Genomic DNA, 13,640 nt, shown 5'->3' on the forward strand with positions numbered 1-13,640 from the left:
CTTTAGTTCTTTATCTGAAAAACCTGGATAAACACATATCTCATAGAGTTATTATAAGGTTTCAATGAGATAATGTATGTAATAAGTGTGGTTAATGCTAGGCACTGGACTGGTAAATAGTAAATACTAAATAATGAATATCTGCTATTATTATTGTTTTTATTATCATTATTACTATATCTGCTATTATTATATATGATTCAGCCATGATCTAAAAATGTCAGGACCTTTTTTCTGGGTTCCTAAAAAATCAGTTTATATGGTTCACTTCTAGCATTGATATCAACACTAGTTAATAAAGATAAGTGTAGTATGTGTGCTCATACATGCATATGTATATATGCATTTTTATACAAATATATTTGTATATATATGCATATATATATATATACACATATTGGTATTTGCTTAGAAAAATTCTGGAAGGATACACAAAAAATTATACTAGTTATTTCTGGAGAATTGAGATAGAAAATGGGGAGGAGAATAAAGTTTTACTTTTTATTTTATACTTTTCTAGTCTGTTTAAAATTTTGCACAATGAACAGTATTACTTTCAATAATACAATTCACTTTGATGTCTTTTACTTATGTATGTGTGTATAAATGTATATATGTGTATACATATATGTGTATTTATGTATCTGTAGTTATAGTTCATGCCAATGAATTCTTTCCCTTGCTTTATTTAGAGTCATTCAAGAGAAAGTGTCTAGTGAATGATAATATTTTGTAAGAGAGGAAATAAAACTTGCATGTTCTCAATGAACAACCTTTGAATTATACAGATACATGACAAAGATTACAGTATTCAATTTAAATGTTTCAATAATTGTAATATAAAATGGGTCTTATTTGTGGTGAAACGAAAGGGACAACATTGAAGTGATTTGAGAAAAACACACAAAATAAATATGAGTAACTATTTTGGACACGGCATTGGAAGCTTCAGCCATAGGAAAATGTTAGGGATGAAATGTGCTTTTTCATGTTGTCATACTCTTGACTTGAGATCACATCAAGAGAAGACTGTGGAGAGTTCTGCAGGGCATAGAACACAATTCTGTGTTTTATCAGAAGGGACACAAATCCTTTGGTTGTCTGACCAAATGCCTCATATGCAAGTTCAAACCTTTCAGGAAAAAATAAAATACCCAGTTAACACCCTCTTCTTTTAAAAAGAGAAAAACACATCCTTTGGGGTATTGTAGTGAACACACACAGCAAATCCAGCCCTTCACTTTTGTCATGCACTCAGAATCGAGATGTAAGCACCCATAAGTCCTCTAAGCCTTTCCCAGGCACTAAGGTTCTTTGCATGCAGACCTGACACAATGCAAATCTTGAATTGCACTGGGTGTTTAGGGGTGAGCTAAATTATATCAAAACATGTTTTCTGGTGCAGTGATGATGATCTGAGCCATGAAAGATTGTGATCAGCACTGACAGTTTACATTTCCCACCAAAGAATAAACACAAGCCCAAGAGTTATATGTTAATATCACCTTTCAAGCCATAGTTTTAAAGCAGGTGGTATTACTGAGAGACTAAAGTACTGGGGATGTTTAAAGATATTATCTGATTTCATTGCTCCAGACTGTACGGCTAACTCTGGGTGGCTGACCTGTGAATGTGTGCAACAGATCAGAAGGTGGGATTTGGGGGGGGAGGGTCAGGTGAGAGAGGGGAGAGATGAATCTTTACAGATCTCTGTCTTCTACTGGAAATATCCCTAAAGCAGATAACTGCAGATAGTGTGTCCGTTGCCTTATCTTTCAAAGAATGGTGACCCATACAACCCTATACTCAGAGCTAGAAGGGCCTTTTAAATAATGTAGGCCAATTTCTCCTTTTTTTACGTATGAGGACACTGAAACCCGGAGAGGCAACTGAGTTACCTAAGGAAATAACACTTACTATCAAGAAGTGACACTGGTATTCAGATGGTTACTGGATACTTATTGCAAGATTATTTATTTTATTTCTTGAGTATTCCAAATTGATACATGATATGTCTATAAAGGCAAATCAGTTGGTCAGAATTTAAAAACCTCCTTCCCATGTATTTTGTGGTGAATTTACTTTCACCACTAAATTGTATGTCCTTTAGAGTGTTGATGAACCATTCTAGTTTTTTTAACTGGTTACTCACTTGGCGTAGTAGAGACAAATACCTTCAGCGATCAGTAGAATGCTAACAGGTGATTCACATGCTGGCAGATCACAGTGGGCTCCACAATGACTGTTGAGTACCTATTTTTAAACTTCCATAAAACTCACGATAGGCCTTACACCAATCCTGCAAACTGAAGATTTCTCTTCCTGGTTTTATAGACTTTGGGCTTAGAAAGTTTAATAAGTGATGCAAGATCACTCTGCTTATAGGTTGCATTAGTCTGTTCGGACTACCACAGCAAAATAGCACAGACCGGGTGACTTAAACAACAGAAATCTGTTTTCTTACAGTTCTGGGGGCTGGAAGTCCGAGATCAAGGTGGCAGCAGTGTTGGTTTGTAATGAGACATCTTTTCTTGGCTTGCAGACAGCTGCCTTTTCACTGTGTCCTTATATGACCTTTCCTCTGTGTGTACATGTGGGGAGAGAGAGCTCTGGTGTCTCTTTTCTTATAAGGACACCAGTCCTATTGGATTGCTGCCCCACCCTTATTTCCTTGTGTAACCTTCGTTACCTTCTTAAAGGTCCTATCTCCAAATACAGTTATATTGGGGATTAGGGCCTCAACATATGAATTTTGAGGGACACAATTCATTCTATAGCAGAGATCAAGAGTTAGGGTGTGAACCTGAGTCTGCCCAACTTCCAAAGTCACATTTGATTTATGATACCTGTTGACTCTTAGTGCATGAAATTAGTGTATAAGATGGCAATAGTAGTATTTTTCTCCAATCAAGTTAATGTATTTGTACCATAGTTCACGATTAACTCTATTGTGTTTCTCCCACCCATTCTCCCATGGTAGGTGGCTTTGGCTGATGATCCTAACTAAATGGTACAAAATAAGGTATTTTGTCGCTGGTATACTGCAGCTCTAGAAAGGAGATTCCTTCTGGGACTGTGAGTGATTATGTGCTTACCCGTCAGGTCAGGTTTAAGCTCCAACTATCAGAACTTGGCACGTAGTTATACTATTGACTCATCCTAAGCAAGTAGAGTCATTTAACATTAACTCAATCCATACAATTATATATTTTGTGCTTGTTATGTGCTGAGTGGTCTTCTAATGGCAGTGGAAGACTGATAAGGCCCTTGCTCATATGGAGTAGACAGAAGAAGGTAAGCAAAGGAACAAGAATTTCATGCAAGATCGGTGCTCTGAAGAAAATGAAGTGCGGTAAAAGCATAGAGGGGGCTTGGGAATGGGGTAGCATTAATTTGGTGCTCTAGGGAAGGTCTCTTTACTATTGTGACATAGAAGCTAAAACTTGAATGATGAGAAGGTGTATTAGTCAGGGTTCTCCAGAGAAATAGAACCAATAGGATGGAGGGATGGATGGATGGATGGATAGATAGATGGATAGGAAGGAAGGAAGGAGGGAGGGAAGGAAGGAAGGAAAGAAAGAAAGAAAGAAAGAAAGAAAAGAAAGAAAAGAAAGAAAGAAAAAGAAAGAAAGAGAAAAGAAAAGATTATGGAAATATTATGAAGGACTGGCTCACATGATTACAGAGGCTTCTGTAAAATCCTGTAGTCTGCCATCTGCAAGCTGGAGGCCCAGGAAGGTAAAATGGTGGTGTAATTCCAGTACAAACCCAAAGGCTTGACACCCAGGGGAACCAATGGTGTAAGTTCCAGTCCAAGTCTGAAGGCCTGAGAACCAGGACCACTGATGTCAAAAAGGCAAGAGAAGATGGATATCCTGGCTCGAACAAGAGAGCAAATTTACCCTTCCTCTGCCTTTCTGCTCTATTCAGGCCCTCAACAGATTAAATGATGCCCACTTGCATTGGTGTGGATGGTCTTTACTTAGCCTACTGATTCAAATGCTAACCTCTTCCTAAAACATCCTCACAAACACACAGAAATAATGGTCAACCAGGTGTCTGAACATCCCTTATCCCAGTCAAGCTGACACATAAAATGAACCATTACAGACAGGGTTAATGATGGAAACATTGGGGAATTAGTAAGTCCAAGCAGAGGAATAGTATAAGCAAAGGCTCTGGGTGGGAAAATGTAATTTGTTTGAGGAACAGAAAGGCCAGTATGGCTAGATGCCATGAGCAGGAGGGGACTGGGGTAGATGCCATGAGCAAGAGTGGGGAGTGGCCAAGATCAGATGGGAGAAGTCAACAGGGGCCAGGTCACAGAAGGTCTGATACAGTGGGGAAAGGACATTGGCGTGTATTTTAAGTGCATTGTGGCTTTCTTGGAAGGTATTACTCAGGAGAATAATAAGGTCTGATTGGCATTTGTAAATAATCATTTTGCAGGGTACACATAGCACTTTTAACCATTGTAATTTTGTTTCTTCATCATGAGTGTCTTCCTATGAGGCAGAAGAGGTAACATATTCTGTGGTCAATTTAAAACTGGTTTTTGAAGAACTCCTGTACCAGAAAATTAGAATATTTGTAGAAATACAGACCTACTTAAGCTTTCCTTGTAGCTAACTCATGTCTAGTGTATCTAGAAGCTCGGGCTACTTGTCTGTCATTGCCTATCTTGTTTCTCCATTGTTCAGATAATCTGGATGATGTTCTAATGAGAAGTGATTTGCAGCTTCCTTTCTTACTTACCCTTTTCCTTTCCTCCTCTGTCCACTCTTCTTTCTTCCCTTCTAATGAGGGAGGCAGTTTATATTTTCCACATAGGTACCCTTTTCTCCATGCAAATTCAGCTTCTTCCAGTTATATTTTCTGGGCACTGATTTCATTGTCTGCTTATAAGCTCCTCCAGTTATCAGAACTCAAAAGCTATGATGGGAGGGAGACCTGAAGCTGGCGTATGAATGGGAGGCTGACAGATATTCACTGCTTGCCTGAGATAGATGCGATGAGCCAGACTCACCCCCCAGAGGATTCCAGAAGGGGCTATGCCACCTCCACCTACTTCATCTCATCTTTGTACTCTGATGACACCTTTTGCAGGGCAGGTGGTATGGTTTGGGGACCTCTGTAGCTGTTAATATAGCATGCTCCCATAGAGCGACTGATGGCTGTAAGGATCACTCCTGGGTGAAGCAGGGAGAATAAGAAAACCAGAGGTACAAGGCAGAAAACCTGGGAGGTCAAAGGAGTAATGGGGACAGGATTAAAAAAAAAAAAAAAAAGTGAGAGGCTGTCAAGCAGTGCTGTAGATGGTAGCAGGTTTTGAGGACATGGAGGAGATAATTCTAATTTAATGCGAAGAGATAGCAAATGAACAATGAAGTGTATTATGGCAGAGGTTGGGGAAAGTGACAAGATATGTACCTTTGTGCCAGTTTGCCCATGTGTCCATGATGCAGAGAGCCCAAGTCTTGGCTGTTGCCCTCTCTGGAAGTTGGCTGTGTAGGGTGGCACAACCCTCTAGTAGGGATCTCTGGTTCCTGGTCACAGCACAGAATTAATTGAGTGCTGTTTTATGAGGATCATCATTGTAAATATCTGAATATCTTTCTTTCTTTTGCAGGGCGCCCTATAGAATGGTCCTGTGCAATATACCCTCAGAGTCCATCAGATTCTTGCCTCCTAATCTCTTTCTCCTCCTCCCTCTTCTCCTTTTGGTACCATGTGTCCCTAGGTACCATATTCATGGGCAGGTGAAACATAAATTGAAATAGATAAAGTTACAAAGAAACCCAATTATATTGAAATATGCTATCCACATATTAAAAAACAAACATGATATGGCAATTATATATGCTTTTTAATTAATATATTAAGGAACTGTTAAGTAAATAAGATCTAGATGGGTCTAATAACTTCATTATATTAAGGTGGCATGAACATACTTTGAGATATCAGGGTCGACTGTAATATGATATGAAAATGTCTATGATTTCTACTGGTGACAGAGTAGCAGGTACTATTGATTTCACTGTGGTTTTTTGCTTCTTCATAATTAAATAACATGCGAAATTTCAGTCAGATGTTAGTAAAAATAAATACTTATTTTTTTAAACATTCAAGGTCACAGATGCCCTATATCCTATTCACTGACTTCAGGTTAAGAGCTAAGATTTTTCTGCCCCAGAAGGTCCCTGAGGTAGAGAGATTAGGTGGCTAGCCTACCCTCCCCCAAATTGGTAGGTGCACCCTGGTGCTGGATTCTTTCTATAAAGTTTAAAATATCCCTGAAGAAATGGGATAAGGGCAGAGGTACCACCAGAATGGGTGATCTGCTTCCTGCTTACTGTTTCTCTTGGCATTTACCATGTGATTTCCAAATAGCATGCCTTTCCTATTGCTATTTCTTGACTTGTCAATATTTAACTTTAACTGTTTGTTGACTTCCTCCTGTGGAAGAAGAGCTTGCGGCTCTTTTCCCCCCATACCTACTTTTCCATTCTGTTCCCTGGCAGTCAAAAGCCTTTTCAATATGGAAACTTGGTCCTTCACACCTGATAGAAGCTGTAACTTCTGTTATTTGCCTGATAACTCTCTCCCCTCTGTTTTCCTTGTATTTAGTTAAGTGCTACATCTTCTGGACTGAATGACTAATTTTTTCTTATTGTATTACTCCTCTGTCATTTTTCTTTTTTTTTTTTTTTAAACTTGCTGGCAAATTCTTTCAACTGTTTTCCTACTGTTTTACTGAATTATAACTTTTACTTCTCAGTTTTTATTTCCAGGACACACTTTGTTCCTTTGTTGGAGCATCTTGTTCTTCTTTCATAGATGTTACAGCTTGGTTCTTTGATGAAATTTATTTTGAATTTTTTTTAAAATTTGTTTTTGCTCATCGGATTATTCCAATTTCTTCTGAGATCCCTCCCCCCCCCCAGTTTATTTATTTTAGCTTATCTTTTTCATCTAAAAGGCTTTAAAAAATGGTTGATGATCCTCAGGGGTCCATATTTTATTAGAGTGAGGGGCTAAAAAGCTAATTGGAAGTTGCTATGGAGTACATGCTTGTGTCCTCCTGTCCCCACCTTGAATTCATATGTTGAAGCCTTAATCGCCAATGTGGGCCTTTGGGAGGTAATCAGGTTATGAGGATGGAGCCCTCATAATGAGATTAGTGCCCTTATGTAAGAGGACATACCAGAAAGCTTTCTTCTCTCTTTCTCTGTCTTTGCTATGTGAGAAGGCAGGAAGAAGGTGTCCATATGCAAACCAGGAGGTGTGTTCTCACCAGGAACTGAATCAGCCAATACCTTGGTCTTGGACTACCCAGCCTCTAGAACCATGAGAAATAAATTTCTGTTGTGTAAGCCATGCTGTCTCTGGTATTTTTCATATAGCAGCCTAGACTGACAAAGGCAGAAGCTCTATATGTGATGATTGGGATGGGGCTTTTTTTACTGATGGGCTTATATGGCATTAAGATTTTTTGAATGGGGATTCCCTAACCATTATAAGTCAGGGTATATTCCATCCTCTGTCAAAACTCTGCAGTGGCATCCCATCTATCTCAGAGCAAAGGTCCAAACTAAAAACAACTTAAAAGGCCTTATGATCCACTCTCTTGTCTCCTCCTGCCCCTTTATTACCTCTAAACCCTGTTCCCTGTCATTCCCCACCCTGCTCATCCTACTTGAGCCAACTTGGTCTCCTCGTGGGGAGTGTCGCCTCACTAACCCCCACCGAGTGAGGTCACTCACTCCCTCATCAGGCCTTTGCATTTACTCTTCCCACTGCCTGAAAGTTTCCCCAGAGACTCATCTCAACTTCCTCAGGTTGCTGCTCCACTGTCACCCTCAGGAAAGCCTTTTCTGACCACCCTATTGAAATTAACTTCTTCCCCTTTGCCTTCTTGTCCACTGTCCCTGCTTAATTTTTTTCCTGTCATTTATCTCCATCTGCCATTATTACTTTTTTTGCTTTATTATTCATTACTTTATTTATTTATTCCTGCATGCTGCCTTTCTCCACCATGTAAGCTGTCTGAGGGCTGAGGTGTTTGTGTTTTGTTCACTTCCATAGCCACAGTTCCCAGAACAATGCCTGGTACGTAGTACGTACTCCATGCAGTTTTGAATACATGCATTTCCTGCCATGTGGGACCGTTGTTTAGCTATACAGGATGGGGGAAGGGCTCCAGAGATCCGGCTTCTTCTTGTACAGAGTTTTAGCATCCACCACACCCCCCTACCCCCAGGTTGATAACCTCCATCTGTACCCATTTTCAGAGTGATCATAATTCCTGAGCCTTTCCAGGATCCTGAGGTGAGAATGGTCTTTCTTTTGGCTCCCAGTCCTCTGACATCTGATGGACTTAGGTTGCAAACTTTCTAAGGTCCACAAAGTCAGTTACCACTTTCGTTTTCTGCCTCACAACATTTGCTTGACTTCTCTTACTCTCCTCTTCTCTTGCCCTACCACCTCACAGCCCTGCGTGGTGAGAAGCTTTGCTGTAGGCTTCCGTGCAAAGAAAACGACAAATATGAATATTCTGGATTTTTGTTAATATAGATCTGAAATGGTGTACTCAGGAGGAAATGAAATTACTGGAGGGATCAAATAGGTTGTGTGATTGTCTGTGGGAGATGTTGTAGAACACACAGAAGCCTGTATGTTTGCAGTAGATTATCTTTGTGGTCACTTTCAACTGTAAAAGTCATGATTCGGTGGTTCTGTGAAATGCTCTGAACTGTTAAGATAAAAGGTGCTGTGGACACAAAGAGCATTATTATTGGCTCCATTTGTTGAAGTGATGTTATAATCTTTGTTCATTTTCAGTTTTATTATTCATTTGAGCCTAGTGAATCTTCTCACCAGCTCCCCTTTTGTATTATCACAATATCTAACAGCTTTAATCAGCCCATTTGTTCTTGACAGAAATTACATGGATGGCTGTCCCTATTCACAGCACTGTTTTGTTTTTAAAATATCCGTTCAACCATAACTTCCTTCTCATAGAATACCCCATATGTATATTCAGTCTCAGTGTTTTGGCTCCACCAAAGGTCCCTTGTCTGTTTTCCACTAGTATAACCAGCATTAATACTCATTGTCTGAGAACATTGTTTTTAATCATTCCATATTCATGTGGAACTCCTATGTAGCTCCATTATCAAGAATCAAAACTAACCAGCATTACTTAATGAAATCTTTAAATAGATTGTTAGAAGCAATTTTATCCACTTGTGTTATTTAGTCCCATGCTTCTCTTTTGTCAAGAAATATATTCCCTTTTATCTGGCCTTGTCAGACTTGATTACTAGACAGGGAGTGCATTAATAAGATAAAATTCTTAGTCAAGATTAGAACCTTCTATGAAACTCGGTGTTTGACTGCCATGGAATTCTCTGGGATGTGGCCATATATTCAGTTTTAAATTGGTTACATTGCTCTCTTGTTGGTTAGACATACAGCTCTATTATTACAAGGTTCAAGTTCTCTGGACTTCTGAAGATCCATCTTAATGGAGTTTTTATTATGCATTTCTCTCCTTGAGTAGTATTTTAAAGTTTGTTTTGGAAGCTGACGATGTTGCTTGCGCAAGTTTCTGAATACCTGGCCATGATCTCCTGTGGGGCTATGCAGTACCTGGGGCCTTGTAGACCAGATAGAGCAAGTCTATTGTCGTATGTTTTGCCTTCAAAAGCAGAAATGCAAGCTAGCCAATAAATTCTTCTTTAGTCCTTGTAAAAAATCAGTCTCAGGCTAATCAGAGGAATGCTGGAGGTACAGATACTTATTGAGGTTCAATTTTTTTTTTAATAGTTTATTTATTTATTTGACAGAGAGAGAGACAGCGAGAGGGAACACAAGCAGAGGGAGTGGGAGAGGGAGAAGCAGGCTTCCCGCTGAGTGGAGAGCCCGACACAGGGTTTGATCCCAGGACTCCGGGATCATGACCCGAGCCGAAGGCAGACACTTAATGACTGAGCCACCCAGGCACCCGAGGTTCAATTTTAAAATGAAATTTGTTTGTTTGAAAAGCATTAGTATATAGTGCCTTGTCCTTAAAATCTTTTATTTAATTTTGCTTTGATCACTTAAAATCTGATAATTGCCTTTTGTCACCCTCCATAATATTTTCTTTAAGATTTTTTAATTTATTCATTTGACAGAGAGAGAGATAGAGAGAGAGAGCACAGCAGGGGGAGAGGCAGGCAGAGGGAAAGGGAGAAGCAGACTCCCCGCTGAGCAGGGAGCCCGATGCGGGGCTCGATCCCAGGACCCTGGGATCATAACATGAGCTGAAGGCAGATGCTTAAACGACTGAGCCACCCAGGCACCCCCTCCATGATATTTTCTGAAGAATTCCCTTCAGATTATAGCATGTCTTGGGGTTCTATTCCTTGATCTACTTCTCATAGACATTCTGCTTAATGTTACTGAAAGTCAATTTATATGCATGAGAAATTAGATTTCCAATGCCTATCTTTGTATGGGTAAAGCAAATAAAATATAGCCAAAGGCTAAGATGAAATAATTTTGGAAATATCCACTCTTTCATGTCATGTTTCTCTGCTTCTTCCATTAGCATGCACAATTTGTGTCTATTTGTGTATTAGTATTATGTACAGACAGATATTTTATAGATAAGGAACTAGGAGAACCTAATTATAAACTTTAATCTCAGAAAGACTACTTAATTACTCAGATCTTCAATTTTCCTATCTACCCACAGAAACAACAAGACAAATACAGGCATATTTAGCTCTAACAATCTCTGTGTTTCCCTGAATTTGCATTTGATCAGTTGCTGGCAAATCAAATCATATTTTTAGTACATAGAGGTGGGAGGTGGAGGTGGCATGCTATTTAAAGACATGTTTTTATGAATTTTTTTTTAAAGATTTTATTTATTTATTCATGAGAGACAGAGAGAGAGAGAGAGAGGCAGAGGGAGAAGCAGGCTCCCAAGGAGCAGGGAGCCTGATGCGGGACTCGATCCCAGGACGCTGGTATCATGACCTGAGCCAAAGGCAGACACTTAACCACCTGAGCCACCCAGGTGCCCCATCTTTTTATGAATTTAACAACTAGCCCCCTAATGCATCTGCCTTTATAAATTTGGATTTTTAAATAATGGGTTTTGGTTAAAGAGTAATTCAAGTTTTAGAAATGAAGTTATACTGGGCACCTGGGTGGCTCAGTCAGTTAAGTGTCTGCCTTCGGCTCAGGTCATGATCCTGGGGTCCTGGGATCGAGTCCCACATCGGGCTCCCTGCTCAGCAAGGAGCCTGCTTGTGCATTCTCTCTCTCTCTTAAATAAATAAATAAATAAATAAATAAATAAAAATAATAAAATCTTAAAAAAAAAAGAAAGTCATATTGTAAATGTACTAAGCATTGTTTTTCAAATGTTACCTTATCTCAAATTCTTTTATGAATATGTTTTCTGTTTCATTATTTATAATTTTGGTAAATTTTTACTTTTATAAGTCATTTTTAGTTTTTCTTAAGGTAGGGCACAGCTGGATTACTCTTTTTTATCCTACAGAGGCATAGTGTAGGGTAATTAGTTAATATCCCCACCATTCTGGAAAGATGAATAAAACATGGAGCTGTGTATGCTGTCCACCTCTGTTCTCACCTTTTCTCCTCATGTGCAGGCTAATTTGTAGTGGTTGGAAAATTGGCAGGGATATGTTACTGGTTAATTGACTCCATCTCAAGGCTTGTCAGTGTTCTCTTCAAGACACATTTTATTTTATGAAAAGAAATAAAAATAATTCATGCAGAAGTAAAAGAAAACAAGGGCAATAGGAACTCAAGAGTTGTAAAATTTATTACAAATAAAATAACGGGCATAAGAACAAGAAAAAAATCCTGAATTCTGTAATTGTTAAGTTTCTTCTAAAGCTGGGAGCACAGTAGTGAGAACAAAAACTTTCCATTCTTGTATCTCTTGTATGCTTTGTCTTCAAGCATAAGGAACTTCTCTTTCATTTCTGATCTGTTCTAGAAAACCTTTAAAATGTTCCCAGGCTCTGATGTTCAGCCTTAGCTCTCCCTGAACCCTTTCACCACCTTCTCTCCCTTCTTCTCTCTCTCTCTCTCCCTCTTTTTCTCTCTCTCTCTCTCACACACACACACTTCTGATACACTTTCTTACTTGGGTGTGTACCACATTTCCACTGACTTCTCTAAGTGGTGTTCCCTTTCTCCACTGTGCAAATGAGGAAGCCATTGATATCTAAGGCATTTTCTTATCTTCTGATTTTAAAAGAAGATGCTTGAAGATTCTGAACATATTGCAGCTGGGATGAGGAACTTTCATTTCTTTTTTGCTACCCTAGCTTGTGTGGCTTTAAAGGTGGTTTTGGAAGGAAATGGATGTTCCCTTGGGGAGGAAGGCACTCATTTAAGGGCAAAAGTCAAAGAGTTGACCCTCAATACTCTGGTTTCAGTCTCCTACTTTGCCTAGGAGGCATAGTTAAGACTGGGACATCTGGGTTCTGGGTCCTTATTTCTATAAACTGACCATCACCTATTCATATAATTCTCTAATGCCTAAAAATCTTGCATGCTTCCATCTGATGCTCCTTTCAGGGAACTATTTAGACCTTGCCTATGTTTGGGGACCCCTTAGAAATTCTTTACTATTATCTAAGAACAAAGACACCTGCTAGATTGATATTGCCTACTTCCTGTAGGTTATGGCATCCTCAGGGTACATTAGCTGATGGAAGTTCTTCTGGATAAATGCATCAGTCAGTAAGGCCACTGTCACTGAGGGGAAAAGATCCCTTCTTCCTCCCCTCAGAAAGACCATAAAAGGTGAGAAATTTTTCAGTGGCATTGAGGCCTGGGGGATCTTCTGAGGCAGAAATCTTGGGGATCCCACTTAGTTTCTGGCTTACTGTGGGACTTATGGAAGTTGTTTCTCCCTTTCTGGATTTCCAGTCTAAAAATAAAATGATTTTGTCACTAGGGAACCAACCTATACCTGTTGGTATTTTTCTGTTTTGATTTTTTTTTTTTTCAAACAGCTTTGAATTTACTGAGATATAATTCACATACCTAAAATTCATCTTCATTTGAAGTATACAGTTTAATGTCTTTTTAGTATGTTCATAGGGGATGCAACTATCGGCATGAACTAATTTTAGAACATTTTCATCCCCCCTAAAAGAAACCTTATATTCATTAGTATTAAGTCACCTTTTCCCTCCTGTCTTCTTTCCCCTAGCCATAAGGAACCCCTAATTTGCTATCTGTCTCTTTAAGTTTTTTATTCTGGACATTTCTCATAAAAGGATTTGTACAACATGTGGCCTTTTTTTTTTTTAAGATTTTATTTATTTATTTGAGAGAGAATGAGATAGAGAGCATGAGAGGGGGGACGGTCAGAGGGAGAAGCAGACTCCCTGCTGAGCAGGGAGCCCGATGCGGGACTTGCTCCTGGGACTCCAGGATCATGACCTGAGCCGAAGGCAGTCGCTTAACCAACTGAGCCATCCAGGTGCCCCAGCATGTGGCCTTTTTGACTGGCTTCTTCCACTTAGCATAGTTTTGAAGGGTCAAACATGTTGTAGTGTGTATCAGTACTCCATTCCTTTTTATGGCTGAGTAATATTCCA

The sequence above is a fragment of the Mirounga angustirostris genome, unplaced genomic scaffold, assembly GCF_029215605.1.
Source record: "Mirounga angustirostris isolate CCGP_5_RB_7025 unplaced genomic scaffold, mMirAng1.0.hap1 SCAF_10, whole genome shotgun sequence".
Taxonomy (NCBI): Eukaryota; Metazoa; Chordata; class Mammalia; order Carnivora; family Phocidae; genus Mirounga; species Mirounga angustirostris.